Raw genomic sequence first — 21914 nt, 5'->3', positions numbered from 1 at the left:
GCTCTCAAATTATTGTATACATTATTATTATCATTATTTATTTGTTGCGAAAGAAAGGGGACAATGGTTATCCTGAAGCATTACAAACTAGGACAAAAACAAAACCTCCCCGAAAAATCACAGCTATAATAAAAACGTCATGAAATACGGAATTCATGCTTATGATTGCATGACTCAAATCTCAGATCTCAATTTAGCATTTATTTACTATCCATTTATTTATTATGCAGCACCCCAGCCACATGACGGAGATTTTTATTTGACATCAAACACAAAATGCATGTTTCTTTTTTATGGCTTGTGTTCAGCACATGCACGTGCAGTACAATGTGGGGCCTGTTTGGCTAATTTCATAGGCCCCGAGCCGCCTATGTTGCCTCCTCCTCTTCCTCCTCTTCCTCGTCCCTTCCCGCAGCCTTGAACATAACATGCATGCATTTATTTGAAAGGCAATAGGTTAAGACAACAACAACAACAACAACAAAACAATGTGTGGCAAAAAAAAATGCTTTTGTGTGTGTGTGTTGAAAAGCCAATTTGAAGTAAAATTATTGTAAAATACCTTTAATGTAAATGTTCTATTTTCTTCCATTAAAAAAATGATGACACAGTTTGTATGTGTGCGTTTGTGTGTGTGTGTGTCGCCCGATTGTAGCAGCCTTATCTAAATCTTCTACATCTTTTTTTTTTTTTCCAATACAGTACTTCAGGGAGCCAACGAGCTGCACAAAAATATGTAACGCAATAATGCAATTCCTAGCTATATAGTCGTCCAATTACCAAAAGTAAGCACGCGCACCTGTACCTTGGGCCACGAGCCACGTAGCGAATGTTAATTAGCAAAGTGTGGATTGTTTCGTGAGGCTTTCTGCAGCCATGCGCCGGTGTGAGGAGCATTGATGGAGGTGGGTGGAGGAGGTGGTGGAGGACCCGCGGGCAGCGCTGTGCTGCAGAGTTCGGGGGGGAAGGGGGGGACATTGTTGTGAGCCTGGGAAAGTGTAGCAGGGCTGACGCCAGACTCTGTTGTGCGGAGTTGGGGTGAGTTGGGGGGCACCAGACCGGATTGTCATGTAAATGTCTCTCCAGCACGTTGTTGAACTTGATTTTGACTTCTTTCTTTTTCTCTCTTTTTTTTTTTTTTTTTTTTTCTTGCCCCCCACCCTTTTAGTTGGGCGGGGTGGGGCATTTTTCTTGTCCCACGTTTGTGGGAAAATCCATCTGAGCACTCATTCACTTTGGTGTGCAAATGCACCCATCTTTTTTTTTTTTTTTTTGTGTTTAGTTGTGCGCAATTATCCGATTATCCCCATTGTGCGCGCGCATTCTAGGGCAGAAATACACACGAACGCGCTGCGAGCCCTCATTTTAATCGTATTTTGGAGCAGGCGTAAGCAGGTGTAAGTTCAATGACATATATGACGCCGTGCTGCATGCAGCAGAAGGGCCCGCCTGCACATTGCACAGCCGATTGGATCTTCTTCTTATAAATGATGCAGAGTGGAATCGGGAAGATTCAAGACTGCTGATGCTGCCGCTGCTGCTGCTGCACGTGGCCTGACACCCACCCGAGTCTTATAACGGATTGCCCACGCGCAATAATCAGATTTGTAGCTGCTATCTGATGCCATGTTCTTTGGGGAACCTACTGGAATAGGTGGAGGTATAGCTTTCCCCTCACATGTTTTTGTTGTTGTTGTTGTTGTTTTAAAATTGGTTTATCTGCACACATGCGCACCAGCATGTGATTCAAAGTTGAGCAGATATTGTAAGTGTGTGTGCGTGTGTGTGTGTGCAGCCCGGATATCAGTCAAAACTTAATATCACACTCGATAAGGCTCCATACACGCGTGCAGCAGGCGGCGTGTGCGTGCACGATTTTCTTGGTTTCAATACCTTCAGCAGAACCTCAAAATGTCCTCGGACCTGCTTGGTGCTAATTTTAATATGTTCCATATAACGTGCCAAATGTATTTTTCATTGTTACAGTTGCCTTACGGCCCAAATGGTTTAAAAGTGTCTATGTTGGCCCAATACAATTTAACTGTGAGGATATTGACAGTTGTCATCATACATAGCAGAATTTGGACTATGTCTACCATTGTTTAAAAAGAAAATGAGCGATCAGGCGTAGCACATTTATTTTATTTTGAATGAATGGCTTAAAATTCAACTTTAAGACATTTTAGAACAGCATAACAAAACATAGCAATAAAGAAATCATCAGTCATATTGTCCCTCTAAAAATAATTGTCAATACTTCACAAATTCTGCCAGGGTGTCTAAACTTACGAGTTTAATTGTATTGTAGAAAATGGGAAATAGACTTAAGCTGGCAAAATAGTTCAGTCTAAGGAGTGGAGAGAATGTAGGTCAACTGATTTTGAATTGGATCGTCACAATAGAGCAGAACAAAAATATGTTTGTTGCGTTCATCTTTTTTTTTCAATGACAGAAATTCACTCGTGTCATTTTAGCGCGGTTTGGCTGACTAAAATTCTGGCTATTTTCTGGAGAAAATATTTTTCGTGGGGCGGGGGAGGGGGGGTGTAAAGCAGCTATTAATTGAAAGAACTGAAAATAAAATGTAGTGGCTAAATCGAATTCTTATTCCTTTTAATTAAATCTGATTATTTAAATTATTGCACGTGAAAATTTGCTCATGAACAAGTATATTTTTTCCCCAGATTTGAAATTTGTCACTGAAAACCATATAGGACCATTGAGACGATTTAGTCTGTAAATTGGGTGTGAGTTAAACACTTGCTCATGTTCATATATATATATATATATATATATATATATATATATATATATATATATATATATATATATACACACCCCCCCACCCCAACCCACCAAACCCCTCCCTCCCCCTCTCGTTGCGAGGCGGAGCTAACGCGTGTTCACCATGTGCACTTCTTGCACTTGTCAGTCGCACTCTGCGAGAGGCTGCAGACCACTCGGAGTTGCCCCTGCACACTTTTTGCGGCGCAAATTTGCACCTTTTTTTGGGGGGGGGGGGGGGGGTCAGACTTGCATGAAAAGCGGATTTGAGATTTTATTTTTTTTCTTCTTCTTCTTTGGGGACAATATAGAGGAGCAGCCTGCTGTGCAAGTAAGTATGATGCTTTCTGCATTTGGTTGAGTGCAATTGCAATGAAGACCACTTCGGAATCTTCAGTCTTATTCCTGAACGAAGTTTCCCTGCAGTGTTGATATGACAATAAACACTTTGAATCTTGAATCTTATTAAGATAAGATTCAAGATTCAAAGTGTTTATTTACCATTTGAACGCTACAGGGAAACATGATTCTCCATTTAGGCGACATAATGTCCAATCATGCTTGGCCCACTTACGCAGAGGTGCACGTTCACACACCTTGAGCGTGCGCGCGCACGCTCTTTGCATCGGTATAGGTGCGATGGCCCTTTAAGAGAGACGACAGGCTTAGTTTGTGTCTTTGGTTATCTAGCTGTATGAGTTTTAATTTCATAAAGCTAGAGAACCGAAAGTACCAACTGACGCCGAACTCTTCGCGAGCACCCCAACGGCCCCACCGGAGGGTCGTCCGGACTGGAGGACTATCTCAAGGCGACCACAGACCTGCGCAGGATGCTGAGGCGGATGCTCAAACCGACACCGAGCAGGGGGGAAAATGCGAAGGATGATGATGCAAGATTCCAGGAATGGACATTAAGTGATTTTTGTACGTGATGGTTCGGTCCATTCTGTGCATCCGAGCTGCATTCGGGAGATACCACGTGCGCACGTCCCTTTAATAATCCACCGATGCGTGAATCATTTTGCATTTTAGACACAAAAGGAGGCGTTCACGCGCATGTGGGAGACTTGGAACTTGTAGTGGGTGCTTAAAGTGGAATAATATCAGGAGAAGGGAGACGTGGAAACAGTTAAAAGGCTCCACGTGATTGGCCAGTTTGGAGGACACGTGACGTTGTTGGCAGCAGACGCCATTTTTCACAGATGTTTCTTGATGCCAGGTTGTTTTTGAGCCTTTTGGGGCTCATTTAAAAGAAGTACGTAAGTAGAAAATGCTCATGCAATACAGTTGCCACAGGATAGTAAATATTTTTTTAAATTATTTTTTAAAATATATCTAACCTACAGAATGTAGTTCAATAAGTTATGATGTCAAAATATCTTCTCATTTTCATACGTGCGCAGTTTGTGCACATTTTTACATCACAAGCTCTCATTTCCATCCACCCATTTGCTATACTGCCTTTTAATATGAAATATAAATAAATAAATATGAATACGGCGGTACATCAACGTACAATTGACCCAATTTAGGAGCTTTTCAAGGTACAAGCTGTAGCAAGGGCCGATTATTTTTTTTGTCTCGCATTTCCAGCAGAAATTTGGGTTTCAGCAGTGAGCCTCCCAACAAGCAGTGGATGGTGAACAATTCTTTAAAATTGGCCAATTGCTTGCTTCAAGATATTTATTTCCGTACCCTATTGAAGTTTAAACATGGAAGAAGAAAAAAAAGGGAATTACATGGGTATTTAATTCAACCGCATAATTTACAATAGTCTGATAGCTTGAGGCTAACACACAATGCAAAACTGAATAGATGGGCTAATGAAACTAGCATTGTTGTTGCGGTAGTTATAACCATTAGAGCAACGGCGGTTTTAAACACAAATAGTGCAGCAACACATGTAGACAGAGAATATAACCATACTCGGCGTATAATAATAGTTACCCTTTGCGAAAAATGATTAACATTACTGCAGCTTGCTGAGTCACTTATTTGCCAAACTCTTCTACTGCCACCTGGTGTATAATTTTCGATATGAGTATTTTGAGTTATGAGTGTCGTCACGAAAACAAATTGAACTTGTAAGTGAAGGCGCAGTTTGATATGTTTTCTACATAGCTGACCTTTGCAAATGGACCCCGTGGTTCACAGTAAATTCCTGTACATCTCTACGTTTGCTCAGTGGGTGGTGTGTCTTATTGATGCCCACTGCCTGTCACGGAGTACACTGTGATGTATCGTGAATGTGAATGCATCACAAAAGTCTGGTTTTGCTAGCTGTTTTGTTTCCACTGGGTGCAACGCTTCATATATCCACGCAGCGACATATTGCATCATCGGTTCCGTGCCCATCATCCGAGCCGAATCTTGTTTTTGTTGTTTTTGTTGTTGTTGTTTCTTGTAAACCATATTCAATCGAGTGGATTATTTTTGCCAGTAAAGAACATAATAGGACGAGCGCTTCGTGTTTGATCTATTCTTGGAGTGGAATCAGCAAGGCTCAGAGATGACTGAATATCCCTGAAGTCCCAGCATGCTCTATTTAGACCATGACTGACAATATTTGATGTGCACTGTTAGACAAGAGCTTGGCCCAAGTGTGACTGGCTGTGTGTGTGCGTGTGATTGTTTTACATGGAGCATGCAGCGGGTCTTGTACTATTCTCTATTGTTGTAGCTTAGCAACTGATGAAACTGCCCAGATGCCTCAAAGAGTGCATTTTTTTCTATTATATTACGTGTGCTGTATCAAGTATGATATACTATACATGCAGCAGACAATAGGACATACAATATACCATACATGGGGAAATAAATACGACTGCTATTTTGTTCTGTATTTTTCGCAAATGCCTTTTTTCGCTTCCCCTTTGTGCTAAGACTGCCTTTTTTTTTTTTTTTGGGAAGGAGAATGCCATCGTCATCATCCCGAAAGTTGGGTTCTGAAGTCAGAAGAGTGGCAAAGAGGAGGAGGAGATCATCTGTCAGCCAGCAGGTACACGTGTGCTTCACCTGTCATTTAGAGCCTCGCTTTTATGGTTTGCACCTGAAGGTCAAACGTAAAGATGGTCCAGGCTTCTTCCTGGGAATAGGTGTGCATGTGTGCGTGCGCGTGTGTCTTTCATGAGCCAATGATAATGTGGTTGCTTTTCCGTATTTGAGACATTAGAGCGGAACGTTGATTTACGAATAACCCAACTTACGAGTTTTGCAAATTACGAGCCGTCATTTGGTCAAATGTTTTGCTGTGTGTTGCAAGCCAAAATTTGAGGTACTAGCCAGCCTCAATAGCTCGAGTGAAGCAAAAAATACATGTAGCAGCTAAGGTGCTGTGATGCTCTCGCATGTGGGCAAGGAGAGCGGTAGTCGCCTCTGCACTTTTAGACTTTTATTGGATTGGAAAAACTGTGCACGTGTAGAACTGGAATTGACTTTTATTAACAATTGCGACCATCAACTGCATCAATGCAGTTAACTTCAAAATCCAGATAAAAAGCATTCGAAGGGTTTGGGACCAGGTCATGTAATGAATGCTCCGTAATCCACAGATAGCAGGACGGGGAAACTCACACTTTGCTGTCGTTCTAGCAAAGCATTTAACAGCCACAGGGACTGGCAAGCGTGCTAAGGCAGAACTCGTGGCCGGGGACAGAAGACTGAAGAGGATTTGCAGGAGAAGCATGACACAGGAAGGTCAGGGGGCAGACAGGGTCGGCAACGGATGACCTATCCACAGAAAAGTGCTGGAGAGTCTTTGCATCAGCTCGTAATGAACAATCTCGCAATTAGCAAGCGATCACAGGACAGACTTAAAAAGGTGGGCGTGGTGATTCCAGCTCCTGATGTCACTCACTAGGCCAAGGCAAACATCCAAAACACATGTACAGTAATTATACTTTATAAGACCAGTTCTTTATATTCAGTTTTATTATGTATTTTCTTTTTACAGTATAGTGCTATTTTTCTTAATCACTTACTTTGTTACTTACTACTTATTTTTTTTACCAAAAAAAAACAACAACAACTGTGGTGTCTTTTTGGGGGGCTGGAATGGATTAATGGCGTTCAATACATCCAATATAGCACTGCTGAAACAGAAAATTTAATGGTTGTGGTGTTAAACTTTATTCATGTACAGTGCTTAAACAGTGACGGGCGCGAACATCATTTGTTTCTACATTTAAGTATTAACATTTTTCACCCCATACTACCCCCGCCGCACTCACACACACCTCTTTCATTCTCACGCAGTCAGCATTTTATCCCTTTAAAGACCATGATCCTATTTGTCAGGTAGAGAGTGTGGTAGGTGGCGGGGAGGTGGCCGTGTAATCTTTGCTGCGGTTCCTTTATCCCGTTAGGCGAGCACGGGAGTCGGGCTCAAGCCAACGTTTTTGGACCTGCTCATGTGGAAAGAGCGTTTGGGTGGCTCTGTCCTTTTCGTCCTTAATGCCTCGATGCGACAACCTCCCCTCGTCTCGTTGTTATTGTCAGCAATGCATGCACAAAGGTGTGCGGCCGGTGCACAATTCAGCCACGGCGAAGCATTTAGCCGAAACTTAAATGGTCTGAAAATTTGGGTGAATTATTTGTCGTCTTAATGCTCGTTGTACTTTATTTGAACTACCCCACCCGCCCACGCTCCTCTCTTCACCCCCAGCATTAAGAATTAAACACAAAGTACATATTATCGCCAAGGTCAAATCTTCATGGTTCCACAGCCTTGGCACTCAATAGAAAGCTCAGTTATTCAAATTTAGTATGGCGTTCTTTGAGTTGCCCCGATTTTCCCAAGCTTGCTATTAACATATGCAAGGAAAGGGCCTTCGCTGCTTTTTTTTCCTAAAGTGGATGTAAATTATAACCTCCGTATTATACAGGCTGATGGCAGATAAATCTCTGCAGTAATGCATTGCAGAGCGTGGGGGTGGGGGTGTCAGCGTGCGTATGTATGAGTGGATGAGGTACTGTACAATAGCCGGTGGCAGATGGAATACACACTAGCAAAGTGATTGCTCAACTTTCTTCGCGGCAAAGCAGAAATGTCTGAAATTCTCCTTAAAGTCTACACACAGTGCTCTAAACAAATATTAACACAAGGAGATTACTAAACTGAAATTTGCACTCGTTCGGTCTGAAAGGCTTCACGAGCAAAGTGGAGATGTCTTTGAAATCGCTATGCAAACGAGGGCTTGAATAATAAGATGTATTTATGAAGGGCCGGGGAACGGGGGGTGACTCGCTTTTGAAAGCTACTAGGCCACAGCGTGAATAGGATTGAAGGGGAGGGTGGGAGAAAGGGGGTTTGGAGGGTCTAGGCGGACAAGGGTATGGGGGTCCGTGGGGGGCCCCCCAGCAGTCTAGGCCTCAGCCGAGGCAGCTGTGAAAAGGGATCCCGTCTTTTTCCCACGCCCAGCAAGACATGCAAACACTGCCGCAACTCGCTAGGGTCAAGTCCCATCACTGATATATACACTCATGCACACACGCAGGCGAGTGTGTGCGTGCGGGTGTGTGTGTACGATTTGTGCAAATTAACAAGCTGGCTGCCGCGACATAGGGACACCTGCCATTCCCCCAGAATGCTTTGCGCTCCCTTTTTCTCAACAAGGGCCTGGCGAGACAACAATTAGGTCATAACTTCAACTTGAACTTAAAATTCGGCTGTGGACTCAACAAAGCCTCTTTGCGCTACTGTGCTCTATGCCTAAACAGATTACAATGGAGAGCTTGATAGCAATGTAGTACTGCACATATTTTCTAGTTTCTTTACTTTTATCATTTTGTCAATACCGGCACGTTTTGATTGAAGGTTAAAGTTGATGGACTTGATTACAGTATTGAGCAAAATCTTTAAAATGTATAAATATTAAACTTTAGGTTTGGAGAAAAATCTAATATCTGTGCCGTCACGTCATTGTATATGCTTTTAGCTCTGTCTGCTCACTCAACCAAATTATTTGTATACACATATATTGTGTTCGAATAACCAATTATCGTATTGATTTGATATAAGTCAAAAACTATATTACAATATATATATATATATATATTGTTTGTATGTGCCCTGCGATTGGCTGGCAACCAGTTCAGGGTGTACCCCGCCTCCTGCCCAATGATAGCTGGGATGGGCTCCAGCACGCCCGCGACCCTAGTGAGGAGAAGCGGCTCAGAAAATGGATGGATGGATAAACAAGGGGTAGGACGAGATATGTTTTTTTTTACTTCCTCCTACTACTCTTTGAACATGTATACTGTTATGAAGTATTCATAGCCACTTTCTTTCTTTTTATTGTTCATCTGTCTTTTCTATGTTTGTATGCTCAAATACACCAATCAATCAGTCAATCGATCAATCAATCAATCCAAGCTGTTTGCTTGCACGTGCACACATTCAATATATACGAGCTTTGAAACAATAGTGTAAGCAACAAACAAATGCAAAACGAAGCCCACGTCGTGCTTCGTTGCTAACTATCGTTGTGTTTTACCAGGCGTCATGAGCACTGGTTAATTGCATAGATTATGAGTATTATTCTTTCATCTTATTATGGAGTTACAAGTAACAAAAACTCCAATGTACCTGTACCTCTCTGTACCTTTACAAATGTACAGAAGTGGCAAAAGCACTCACGCCTATTAAAAAAACACTTTTGAAAGTAAAAGTACTGATTTAACTCCTTTACTTAGGTAAAAGTGAGAACACAGACTCTGAGATGTACTTAAAGGGGAGTTAGCAATTAAAAAAAAAGAAATAAATAAAAACAACTGTCTTTAGTTCCATCTTCTGCCTTGAATTTCATGTACAAGTAACCACTACGCCCAAGCAAAAACAACCAATCAGAGACAGAAGGCTTGACTTATGAGGCGTCAGGGACTCATTTCTTTTTACAGATCATACAGTAGTTATCATGTCATAATGACGGTTTAAACAAATATGACAACAAAATTTTTTTTGGGGGGGGTAACTGCAAACCTACCCTTAAGTACAAATGTAAAACGTAAAAATCAATTTATAGTCAATTGTATGCAATACCCATTGTCGTAACTTAAAAACAATGAAAACAAAAATATTTTACAAACAAAAACAGTAACTCTTTTACGCTATCAAAGCGTGTTCCAACAGCTTTGTGGACGTTGTTACTCGAGAGGTAATGATGAGAACCGGAGAGAGAAAAATACACTTTACCTGTATATCGCTGGCGATGTGCGGAATCCTCGCATCTCCAAAAGTATCGCTTTGGTGAGCCATTAACATTGACTCATCAAAGAGAGCAATCCATGTTCAACACTTAGATTGGTCAATAGTTTGTAAAAATAACATACCCACGTGGGGACTGACCACTATTATCGATTTGTGAAAAAATATGAAATTGACCCAGTTTGGACATAAGAGGATTCAGATTTGGTTTTTCATATTAGACGGAGAGTTTTTTTTAACGCCAGAAGCTGGTGCTTTTTAGGCTTGGCGTTACTTCTCCCTGTTTCCGTCGGTTTTTTTTTTTAATGCTGTGTCATCTGCAGAGGTTGAAAAAAGTAACAAGGCCATTTGGACACAGTAAGGAGTAGAAAGTAACGGCGTAGACGTAAAAAAAATATCAGAAAAAAATACTCAAGAACAGATACCTTAGAAATCTACTTAAATAGAGTAACAAAATATTTGTACTTTCTTCCCTCGCACCACTGCAAATACTGTATGTCTACATCTAGAAAATCGACAGTAACGAGAAAAGGAGGAGAGTTCTACAAAGATGTAGTAAATGTTTAGCAGCTCGACGTGACCTTCTGTCTGTCTTTGAGGGGAGGTGCTGAAAGACATTTCATACAGAGGACAACCCTCATCATTTGCTTGCCGTGCTCCTCTAAAAACAATTAGCCTGCTCAAAAGCAAAGAAGGTCAAAAACATCACGCAGGTTTTAAGCAGCCTCACATTTAGGGAGGATTTGCTCTTTCCATTATTGCTCGCCCGCTCCTGTTTAAAAGCTTCTCGAGGAGCTTTTTAGAAATGTCGGCAGCTGCTCTTTTGGCGCCGAGGGGCTGTTCCTCCCATTGCTAACCCTGCGTGGCTCTCGCACCGACGACGGTGTCGCCACGCTCACGAAGAAGCTAACGCTCCACAGAGGAGAGTCACCGTCACTTAGTTCCCCCTCAGCCTGCTTGAGCTGGCTGCTTTTAATTCCACACCAGCTCTCTCCACTTCTTCTTTTGTTACGTTAGTCTCCCGCCTTTTCCCATCCGTCCTCCTCGTTATCATGTTCCCTCCTATTCAGATGAGTTTCAAATTGAGTGGGGGAGCCTCCTAATTAGCTCTGTAAAGATGCTTTGTGGACGTCACGTGCATAGAGAGCGCGTGCGTGACAGCCACAGTGTTAGCACAGAGCCGCTGTGTATGGAGCCTTAATGAGGTTTGTTAGCGGAGTGTGCGTCGTGCTGTTTGGGCCACCTTTGAAGCGACGCACGGCAAGACAGCGAGAAGCCTTTCCGTAGGCCAGAATGCAGATGACAATGCTTTTGTCCGCCTGCGGGAAGAGGAGCATCACAGCTTTGAGTCTTGTTGTGCACATTTTTTTGGAGGGGAAATATTCGCGGGGTCATGTTGCTCCTCAGATGAAGGGACAATTTGAGTAGAAACTAGGAAATGATATTTATCACCTCCACTGAGGAGTTAATGCTGTCATTCCATTTGTTTGCTTATTAACGAGCCCCACACTAAAACTACTCAATTTCCATCAAATTCTGACAAACTTTGTGGGGAACAGACAACAAAAGAAACTTTCACATTTTGGTGCAGATCCAAGATTTATTATTTTCAACATTACATACATTTTTTACGTTGCTCAATTTTTCTATAAATGTTGCCTGAGTCTATTTTTTACCCCAGTTGAATTTTAGCACCCATAAAAATAATTAGCAATTATTAGGGATATTAGAGACCACTTTTTTGTTCAGACCAATACCACTACGAGTACTCATACTTAAGTACTCACCGATACTGATACCATTAGTACTTTAGATACATAAAATTTAAATAAGCAGAATGACAGATAAATGTGAACAAAGACCTTTCTATCTTTCTGATGCATATGATGATTCGCCGATGTGTCAAACTGCTGCAGTGTAACGCCAACTACTGGCAAGGAGGACGTACCCGATGTCAGAGTATCGGTGGCTGATATCGGCAGTCTTCATGAGATACCGGGAACAGCTATTGGTACTCGCCCATCTCTAATAATCATGATGTCATTAGATATGATTCTAACCTTGAGAATCAGACATTGTGATTCATCAGAATTGCAAAATAATGTACATCCCTAAACTAATAGTATAAACTCACCGATGGTGCGCAGTTATTCTCAACTGCCGCACTTTAGAATCATCAGGCGTGCTACAGGAAATTATATCATTTTTACTGCCGATAATGTCTCTTTGTTCATCCATCCATGCCAGTGACGTATAGGGACGGACAGGGCAATTAAATGCTCGTCCTTTAGATGGCAGAAGGTACAATTAACCTGTGTATGCATCTGTTGTCAGAATTATTATCGGCATTATTTCAGTATAGATACTGTTTGTGTCATTCTTGTATGGTGGTGTCACTGGGCCATGTAAAATATGTGCCTCGGCTTAATTATTGGATCTGCTCAAATGAGGAAAAAGAGCACCGTACTTGGCATAAAGAAGAACAAAACTGGTCAAAACAAGTAGATCATTTTAACTTCTCATCATTGATAAAGTCATCCCAAAATGTACAATTCGTGTACTGTCTGTTTCGAGGTAACTTTACTTTTTTGTTGAAGAACATTCTACATGTTGAGCTTTAAGCCATTCAGTTGTAAGGTTCATCTTGTAAGATATCTTTTAAATTACATTGGGGTATTTTGGGAGCATAGTTAACTCATTCAGTGCCAGCCCTCCCAAACTATTACAGTAATATAGGCATGGATATTTGACTTCTAAAGCAGTCAGTGGCACTGAATGTGTTAAGGGTATATTAAGGGTTTAAACTATTACAGTAATATAGGCAACTATAAAATTTTATGGGGGATGTGGCATCTACTATTTGAAAATTATTGCTATCCATGGCTTGTAGACAAGGGTTGACTCCACAGTCTCCTGAATTTGTCAATATATGTTGCGACTGGAGCAAGATTGTATGACTTGACTTGTGACTTGCTGAAACCAAGTAACGACTTGACTCGACTTGTTTGAAATTTAGTGGCGACACAACTTGACTTGCTTGATTTTTTTATTTTTATTTTCTCCCCACAGTGACTTGTGACTTGAAGGTTATGACTTGAAACTTGCTTGTGACTTGTACATATGTGACCAACTCTGCTCTCTATCTATCTATCTATCTATCTATCTATCTATCTATCTATCTATCTATCTATCTATCTATCTACCTATCTATCTATCTATCTATCTATCTATCTATCTATCTATCTATCTATCTATCTATCTATCTATCTATCTATCTATCTATCTATCTATCTATCTACCTACCTACCTACCCAGCTAGATTAGCCTGTGTGCCCTATCATTTTCTGAAAGTGACTTATTGTTTGTTGTTTAAAGGAAAGGTGATGTAACACAGTGGTAAACATGCCCCTGTCCCTGCTTTTTTGGGGAACGTGTTGCAGGCATCAAATTCAAAATGAGTGAATATTTGAAAAAAAGAAAAGAAAAAGAAAAAAAACAGTCAACTTTTTCAGTTTGAACATTTAATATCTTGTATTTGTCATGTATTCAATTGAACATAGGTTGAAAAGGATTTGCAAATCATTGTATTATTGTTTGTATTTACATTTTACAAAATGTCTAAACATCATTGGAATTGGGGTTTGTAATATATTCCTAATCTCATTACCTTTTTTTTCTAGTTTTTTAAACCCAGTGTTTGAAACTACTAGGCCACCGTGCTGCGCCATGGTAATGCATTCAGCAGATATTGAAATAGCGACTGATCACCAACAGCGAGAGGAAGAAAAGGTTTTGACAAAAGCGCAGAGTGTCGAGGCGGCGATTTGGGCGAGATTTGATGTGGCTGTAAGCGGATGAGAGTCGGAGGTGCAGTTCCGACAAAACAGGGAGAAGGAAATGGATGGGGAGGTGGCGGGATTGCTCAGAAGCGTGAGAGCCAACCTGCCTGCTGCGCCCGCATGCTGCCGCCAAGGTGATAAACTGTCACTCAGGATGCAGACAGACAAGCAAAGACAGACATCATTTGTTACTCCTCTGTGTGGCCCCCTACACACACACACACACACACAACATCCTCTTGTTCCTCTTCTGGATATTCTCTTCTGCCAGTGCATGTTTATGACCCTCCCCCCCCCCTCCTTATCTATTTCCTCTATGTGCCAGTCTTTTTCCCCCATTGATGAAATGGTCATGCTCTCATTTTGCCATACCTCATGTTTTACCAGTGTACATACAGTACATGTAGTCTTTTACATCAGAGCACAAAGTCAGGCTTTTTTTTTCCCACCGACACAGCCACACACATACTGTAGCTTCCTTTATACATTTAAAAGAGATACGCCACCCCCTCCATTACCACTTTTTTTCCGCCAGGGGAGAGTTTACCTGTCTTGAATATGAAATAAAAGAGTACATTAGCAAAGGGTTGTTAATGCTGGCAGCCTCACTCCTCAGCTCATACACACACGCACAAAACACCTTACTACCGCGGAAAGCCAAGTGCTTGTTAAATAGTCCTCGGAGGTGTGCTTCAGGATGTTTTAAAAAGTCAGCGAAGGATGTGATTGCTGCACTCATCCACAAACGCAAAGCTTTTAAAGAGTGAGGATGAAGCCCAAACTGTCATTTCAAGCAATTCAAACTGACGGTCTGCTAGCGCAATTCATATGAGAGTACAGTGGTGCCTCGACTTACGAGTTTAATTTGTTCCATGACTATGCTCGCAACTCAAAGCACGGGTATCGCTAATGATCATTCCCCAGTGCAAGGAATGAAAATGCCATTACAGTGGCACTTTGAGATATGAATGACCTGGCTGATGAGGTTTTTCGAGATATGAGCCGTTTTCTGACGGATATTTTTGATCAGATACTATAACAATACTCACGGCCAAGCATATATCCGGTATCCTTTGTGAAAAATGCCTTACATTACAGCATTTTACACAGTCACTTACAGCAGTAGTAAAATAAGTCTATTCTTCTTGTTTTCATGACGTACGAACTGTTCCATACTTAACATTCTATTTAATTATGATATGAATCTATGTTTTCTAAAATAAAATAGTATAGAGTGCTATTTTTCCTTATTAAAAAAAGACCACTTGTTTTTTGGGGGTGTTGGAATGGATTCATGGAATTTCTATTAATTTCAACGGGGAAAGACAATTTGAGTGTTTTGAGTCATGGAATGAATTAAACATGTATCTAAAGGCACCACTGTATGCCTGTGAGTATTGTTATATTGTCTGTCTCCATGTGTTGCTGCACCATTCAAATATCCATTGTTGAAAGCATTACAACACCGTAACATTGATGCTACTCATCAGCCCATCTATGGCATTTTGCATTTTGAGTTAGCATTAAGCTAGGGAGGAATTCTAAGGCAAAGTTACATGGTTGTTTTAATTACCCAAATGTGTAATTCTCTTTGTTATATGTTTAATTTGATAGTAATCGTCAACTGGCAGTGGCAATAAACCACTTGAAGTACGCAATTGGCCTCGTTTTTGAAGAGTTGTTCTCTGTCTTCCAAACTACTGTTTGTTGTAAGCTCAGTTGAGTTCGCTGCCACCATATAGCACTTGTATCTAAAATGTTTGCAAAGCAAAAGTCAGGTCACTTGTAAGTCACAGTACCTCTGTATTTAGAATTGAAGGGGGGGGGATACAATTGCGACTATATTTATATATATATATATATATATATATATATATATTGCAGGAAGTAGCATGTTGTGTGTGCATGGAAATGAGGTGTGGACAGTGGCACAAAAGGTCTGTTGAATTTGGTTATTTTAAGCTAGATGATACTGCCAGATGTTTATTTTTCAACGACATTTAGGTTCCTTGTTAAAGTCACAGCCTGCAAATATTTACCTCTGTGACAATGTCAGTGGTTATTTATCCCTTGCAGACATTTTCTGTGTACAGAATACAAGTCACAGGTTTATTTTGATTTTGTTCAGATGTTGTGTACAATCGGAACATGAGCCAAAAACATCATCACTATCTTTCTTCAATAGTGATAAAGTTTTTTCATGTTTTCCATCATATAATTGATGTTGTTGAAAACAGTCATACCCAACCACTGTGCAGTAGCACATTAGCAGAAATTCATTCCATTTCACTGAATTGGTCGGAATTTTTTTTTAAATTGCTATGCAGTATAAGACAGAGAGCTGGAGTATTGTATCGAGGTCTCAGCTGCTGGGTCTCAGCTCCTCAATATGGCACTAACATTATTCGTTATTTGCAGAGAATAAAGAATATATGACTGTGAATACTGTTGTGTTGTCTGTTTACAAGTGTTGCTGTGTTGTTTGTTTTCAATTATCCATTGCTTAAAGCAGGGATGTCAAACTCGTTTTTGTCGTGGGCCACATTGTAGTTACGGTTTCCCTCAGAGGGCCATTATGATTGTGAAAACATAAAAATCTTTAATCGTCTCACCATATTTACACACAAAATTTATGAACTAGTTTTGGAATCATAAATCAAGGGTAATGGGTTATTCAACCATTATTAATGTTTGGTAACATAAAAATGCTTGCAATATTTCAACATTATCGTTTATGATATATGACAATTTGAAATTTTGGTACAGATTTGAACAAGAATCATGGACGTTGACACACATGATTTGCCGGATCTTGTCCCCGGGCCTTGAGTTTGACACCTGTGGCTTAAAGGGAACATAGATTATTTTTTGTGCTAGCGTTAGCACATCAAAGGAGTTTCCCATTATTTGTTAGTATTAGCATTACGCTAGTGAACTAAAGGCTAATGTATGTGATTGTAAATACACAAAGTTTACTTATCTTCGTTTTATTGTTTAGTTTGACAGTAAACGTCAACTGGGAGCTAGAATAAACAGCTTGAAGCCTCTTTTTTGCAGAGTTTTCCACCAGTCCTACCTGCCAAACTGCTTCTTGGAGTGAAGTGAATTGAGTTGAGTTCACTGCCACCATACTTTGCGCTCGCAAGTCAAAGCAAAAAACGGCCAAACAACGTCTCGTATCTCAAATAGCCCGTAAGTGAAGTCACTCGCATCTCAAGGCACCACTGTAAAAGGATTCATTAAAATTAGCAACAATGCTGCTAGATGCTGTTTACAGCGTAAACCACTGATAAACTAATCTAAGCATTAAAATGTTAGAATAGCAGACAGAACCCTGCGCCAACTTCTGAAAGCGTGTAATTATTCAAGGCCATCGTGTGATTGTGGTCACGGACACATCTCTGTTTTGTTCGTCAAGTGCAAAGCCATGGGTCACGGCACCACCAATCCCCTACATCCCCCCCCCCCCTCCCCCTCCACAACTGCCTCCCCCTCCTCCCATCTTAATAATGTGTCTCCATTCTTTCTTGCCTGGCGGAGGAGGGCTGCCCTGAACCAACATTGTCCCTTACGCCGGCCCTTATGTGTGTAGGGGGGATCAGGGGGGGTATTGTGTGTGAAGGAATGGGGAGTTAACACCCATGTGTGGACCCGCTCAATGGGAGCATTGTGTCCGAATCTTCCTCCGGCTCACCCAGTCTCACTCCACGTCACTCCTCGGGCCAAGGCCAGTGAGGGCCGACTCTGGCTGCTCCCCCACTTTTATTTATTGAAAACAGGCACATAACAGCCAACTCACATTGGCAAACACACCACTGCAACAGAGTCCTTTTATCGCACTACCCTCATTGTCCGAATCATTTTCCACCAAACCACACTGAGCTCAATGTGATGCTCGCTGCTTGTTCCGACAGAAACGGGGATGTGGGGACGGGGGTGCCGAGAAGGAGGGTTCTGCAATTTGTTGGGCATAGAAAAGAGCAGTCATAAAAGATGACATTGTATCAACATAATAACATGATTTAGAGCAGTGTTTCCCAGCCTTTATGGAGTCGAGGCACATACTTTTGCATTTGAAAAATCTCAGGGCACGTCACCAAACAAAAATATATAAAAGTTTATATATTGAAATAATGATGATCTTGGCTCAATTTACTTACTCATTGTGGAATATGGGCCTGTTTATTTGAGCATGAAGCTATTATTCTGTTGTATTAATGACAATTGGTGGAAACACATTTAGTGGAAGAGCATTTATTTGTTCTGCCTGTCACAGTACGTCGTTGGCATAGATAGATGAACAAAGATGCATAATAATTTTTGGACCAATTATATAAAATTTGATCATTTCTAGCAGCACGTTGGTTGTTAATCTTTCATTTATGCGCTTTGCAAAAACATAGAAGACTGATTCATTAACACCAGACCCTTTAGAGGTTGTAGTAGTGGTATTCGATTGACAGTTGAGCGGGGCATGGTTTCAGTGCATTCAGCGCAGACCCGCAGCATCTGAGAGCAAAGAGAATAGCTTGATTTTTCACAATTTTGAAGCCTCGTTTTATATACTTGATGATTTTTTTTAATCATTCAAATATGGCAGGATTGTTAACAACACTTTCTCCGCAGTGTGTCAAATTTAGAAATATTTATTTTCACTTTACAGGGACTTTATAGGTTTAACTATTTTACATATTTTTATGTGGGGGGAAAAATATAATATTTTTATTATTATTATTTCATTTATTTTAATTTGAACTGTCAGTTGTGTCATATCCTCCCACCAGCGGTCTCCTTGAAGCTCATTGTTGTATTGCGCTTCGGCTATTGTATATATATATATATATATATATATATATATATATATATATATATTTTTTTTTTTTTAATTAATTTTTTTTTTTTTAATCTTTCAATATAATATCATGTGCTGCTTAACAAAAAGCTGCTAAACAGATTTTTATTGTGTATAGTGTATTCTATTGTAAATGTCTCTACTATGAGCAGGCTGTGTTTCAAAAAGCACATGGAGCCCATTTTTATTTGTTTGTGAGCAGTGGTGGGCGCCTTGGGGCAGGTTACAAAAGAGCAAGTTGGCGTTTTCTTCCCACATATTTTTAATCAAAGTGTTACTGTTTGCATTTGCATTTGCATTGAACGCAGGGATGCTGAATGCCAAAGGTGAGATTTTGTAAAACACTCCTTTCTCTTTTTTTCAGACGGAAACATGGGTGGGTGGTTGCAAGGCTGGATGAATGCGTGTAGACGAGTGAACTCCAAGACCCCAGTGCAGCTCATCATCATTGCCATGGGCTCTTCCTTCTCTCCTCCTGTGGCCCGCACCTCCATCCAGGGGTCCAGCTCAAACCACGAAGCCCGAGCGGGGAGCTAGTGAGTGGGCAGGGAAGGATGGAGTAGGTCCCTGAAGGCTAAAAGCACCTCTGCGGGAGAAATCAATAGGAAGCATGCTCGCCTCCATGTAGGGTTTCCTGTGCTTCTCTGTGGCCTCGGGGGCCCGCGGGCCTCCAAAGGACGGGCCCTGTGCGGCCCCTCTCAGCTGGACCGGACCCCGTCTCCACTTGGCTGCGTGTGGTTTTGCTGAGGGGGATCTCTCCCCCCACCCAATTGATTCCAATACAGTGAATGCTGAAACACAGCCAAGAGGGATAGTTCTTTTTCTTCATCTTTTTCCCTACAAAAGATTGACGTATTCCCCACCTTCTTTCAAAACCAGTATGAGACTTTTGACTTCTTTCCATCCTCAGCTGTTGATGTTTTTTCCCTTTTTCTTGGTTTGCTATCACTATAGTCTATAGTGAGCCGTGCGACTGCATGTGTTCAAACCAGAAACACATTTCTGCGTCCATGATGTGTGTAGTTTTATTCCACAAAATGGACTGAACAGGAAAGAAGAGGACCACAGAGCTCTCATTCTAATGGTAAGTACTTTTTAGAATCTCAGTTTGAACATGGCTGCAATATCGCATTACATCCCGAGGTGTCCTCCAGGGTTCAATTCTAGGTCCCACTCCTGTGCACTCTCACGAGGGATGGGAATTGATAAGAATTTAACGATTCCCATTCGATAAGCGACACTCCTTAGCGATCCGATTCCTTTTCGATTCGCTTACCAATTCTCATTGGATGAGTGAATGAAATAATACAAATGGGTTTTATTTGCTTTAACTCTTTAATATCTTCAACTTTGGACAGAAGATGCCGCATATCCAGTATGCACTCGTAATCTGTAATGTAAAACTTACTTCTCAAAATATGTCAGGAGACTCAAAAGCCCTTAGCTGTTTTTGCGTATCTTACAAGATATCAGAGTGCCTCAGAATTTTGTCCAGTTCCACTCTTATTGGTCCAGCGTAAATGAAATACAGGTGTTTAGGTTTTTAAGACCAACTGATACAACTTTAAATATTGAGACTGTGAACAGTCAAAGGAGAGCTTCTAATGTTCATTATTCCTACCAGGATATCTTTTAATCCACTGGATATGGATTTTTTTTTCACTTGATAAATTTCCCAATATAAGCCACTTTGGTTTCTGACATTTGGGAATATTTACAGTGCTTCTTTTGCATTTAGGTTGCTCCGAAACTAAATCAGATATAAACCAAAAAATGTGTTCGATAGAATAAGAACATATTTAACCTTCCACATGATTGTACAAACAATTTTTTTAGAAACTGCCACTGCCAGAGAGCTAAGGGAGTCTTCTCAGAGGCACATCCGATAGAGGTGAACATCAGTACAGTCAATACATTTCTTGCTCCTCCGTGCTCTTCCGTTATTCTCACCCATGAACCCAATCACAGACAAGAACGAGACTACTAAGAGAACTCAAAAAGCGGAATAATCACGCAAGCAAACAAACAATTCCTAGGAACCAAAGCACGAGGCACTTTTCAATTCCCCTCCCTAATTCTCACCCGCGGTCGTATTATCCACCATCATTAACTTAAGCACCACTGCCTGCCGATGACATTCAGCTCCACATTTCCACCAAAATCATCACTCCTGTCACCCACTCTCCCACTCTCAAACTGCATTACTGAAATAGAATCTTGGCTTCAAACTAACACTCAAATTCAACTGTGACACATTTGTCATCTTTGGTCCCACATCCCTCACAAGTTCTACTCAGAACTTCTCTTTCTACTGACAGCGCAGTTGTTACCACTCTTGCTCTCACATATGCAGCAAAACTCCATTGACTCCAAGTACCTCAGCATATACTGTACACTGTGGACAGGGTGTACCGAAAAAAGTTACTCACTGTTTGACAAGCCATTACTCATATATTTCGTTTTGATCTATATTGGGTGTTTATTGACATACTGTAGAAACAAGTCTGATGAGCTAAATGAAAGAAAATAACATTGAACTCAAGATAATTTATTAGCATAAAAGTAAACAGTCTTTGTCTACTCAATGTTTGATTTTGGGATATCTATCTCACAACCTGAGCATTTTCTCCAATTGCTCTTCTCTTGTGGGGCTGGAGATCTTCCACAATGTTCCTTATAGACGTCTTGAACGGTTCTATCTGCTTCAAACTTAACTGCGAAACTGTCTACTCAATTGTCTTTGCATTTCTATTACATTTTTTGTACTTCCAGTAATACTTGGTGACCAATTTTATTTTTGCTGTTAATCGTACATTTGCAATTATTTAGAGCTATTTGCATGTGAAACAAAAACCAAAATACATGAGTAACGGCCAGTCGAAGAGTGAGTAATTTTTTTGGGGACACCCTGTAAGGCCGCGTCACTTACAAAGCCGTTTCCTCCCAAAAGTTATCGCCATCACTTTCAAGAAATCTCAGTAAACGTCTTTGCTCAAAAATGACAATACATTGAAATCCCCTTGGTGGTACGGTGGCCGACTGGTTAGAGCGTCTGCCTCTCAGTTCTGAGGTCCGGGGTTCAATCCCCGGCCCCTGCCTGTGTGGAGTTTGCATGTTCTCCCCGTGCCTGCGTGGGTTTTCTCCGGGCACTCCGGTTTCCTCCCACATCCCAAAAGCATGCATGAATTGGAGACTCTAAATTGCCCGTAGGTGTGAATGTGAGTGCGAATGGTTG

General features: G+C 41.0%; 1 long non-coding RNA gene across 2 annotated transcripts in view; it reads left to right on the top strand.

The window, feature by feature from the left end:
- Nucleotides 1-3016: 3016 nt before the first annotated feature.
- The window catches only part of LOC133411933 (uncharacterized), a 30252-nt gene continuing 11354 nt past the window's right edge, over nt 3017-21914 (top strand). Inside the window, exons 1-3 of one of the 2 annotated variants that reach the window (XR_009769705.1) lie at nt 3017-3115; nt 5695-5782; nt 19044-19763. This is a non-coding gene — a long non-coding RNA (uncharacterized LOC133411933). Of the gene's footprint in view, nt 3116-3882; nt 4040-5694; nt 5783-19043; nt 19764-21914 lie in introns of those variants that run through there. The other variant, XR_009769706.1, reaches the window with a different exon arrangement.

This window comes from Phycodurus eques, chromosome 13 (assembly GCF_024500275.1).
Source record: "Phycodurus eques isolate BA_2022a chromosome 13, UOR_Pequ_1.1, whole genome shotgun sequence".
NCBI classification, from domain to species: Eukaryota; Metazoa; Chordata; class Actinopteri; order Syngnathiformes; family Syngnathidae; genus Phycodurus; species Phycodurus eques.
This window is presented reverse-complemented; position numbering and strand designations above follow the sequence as displayed.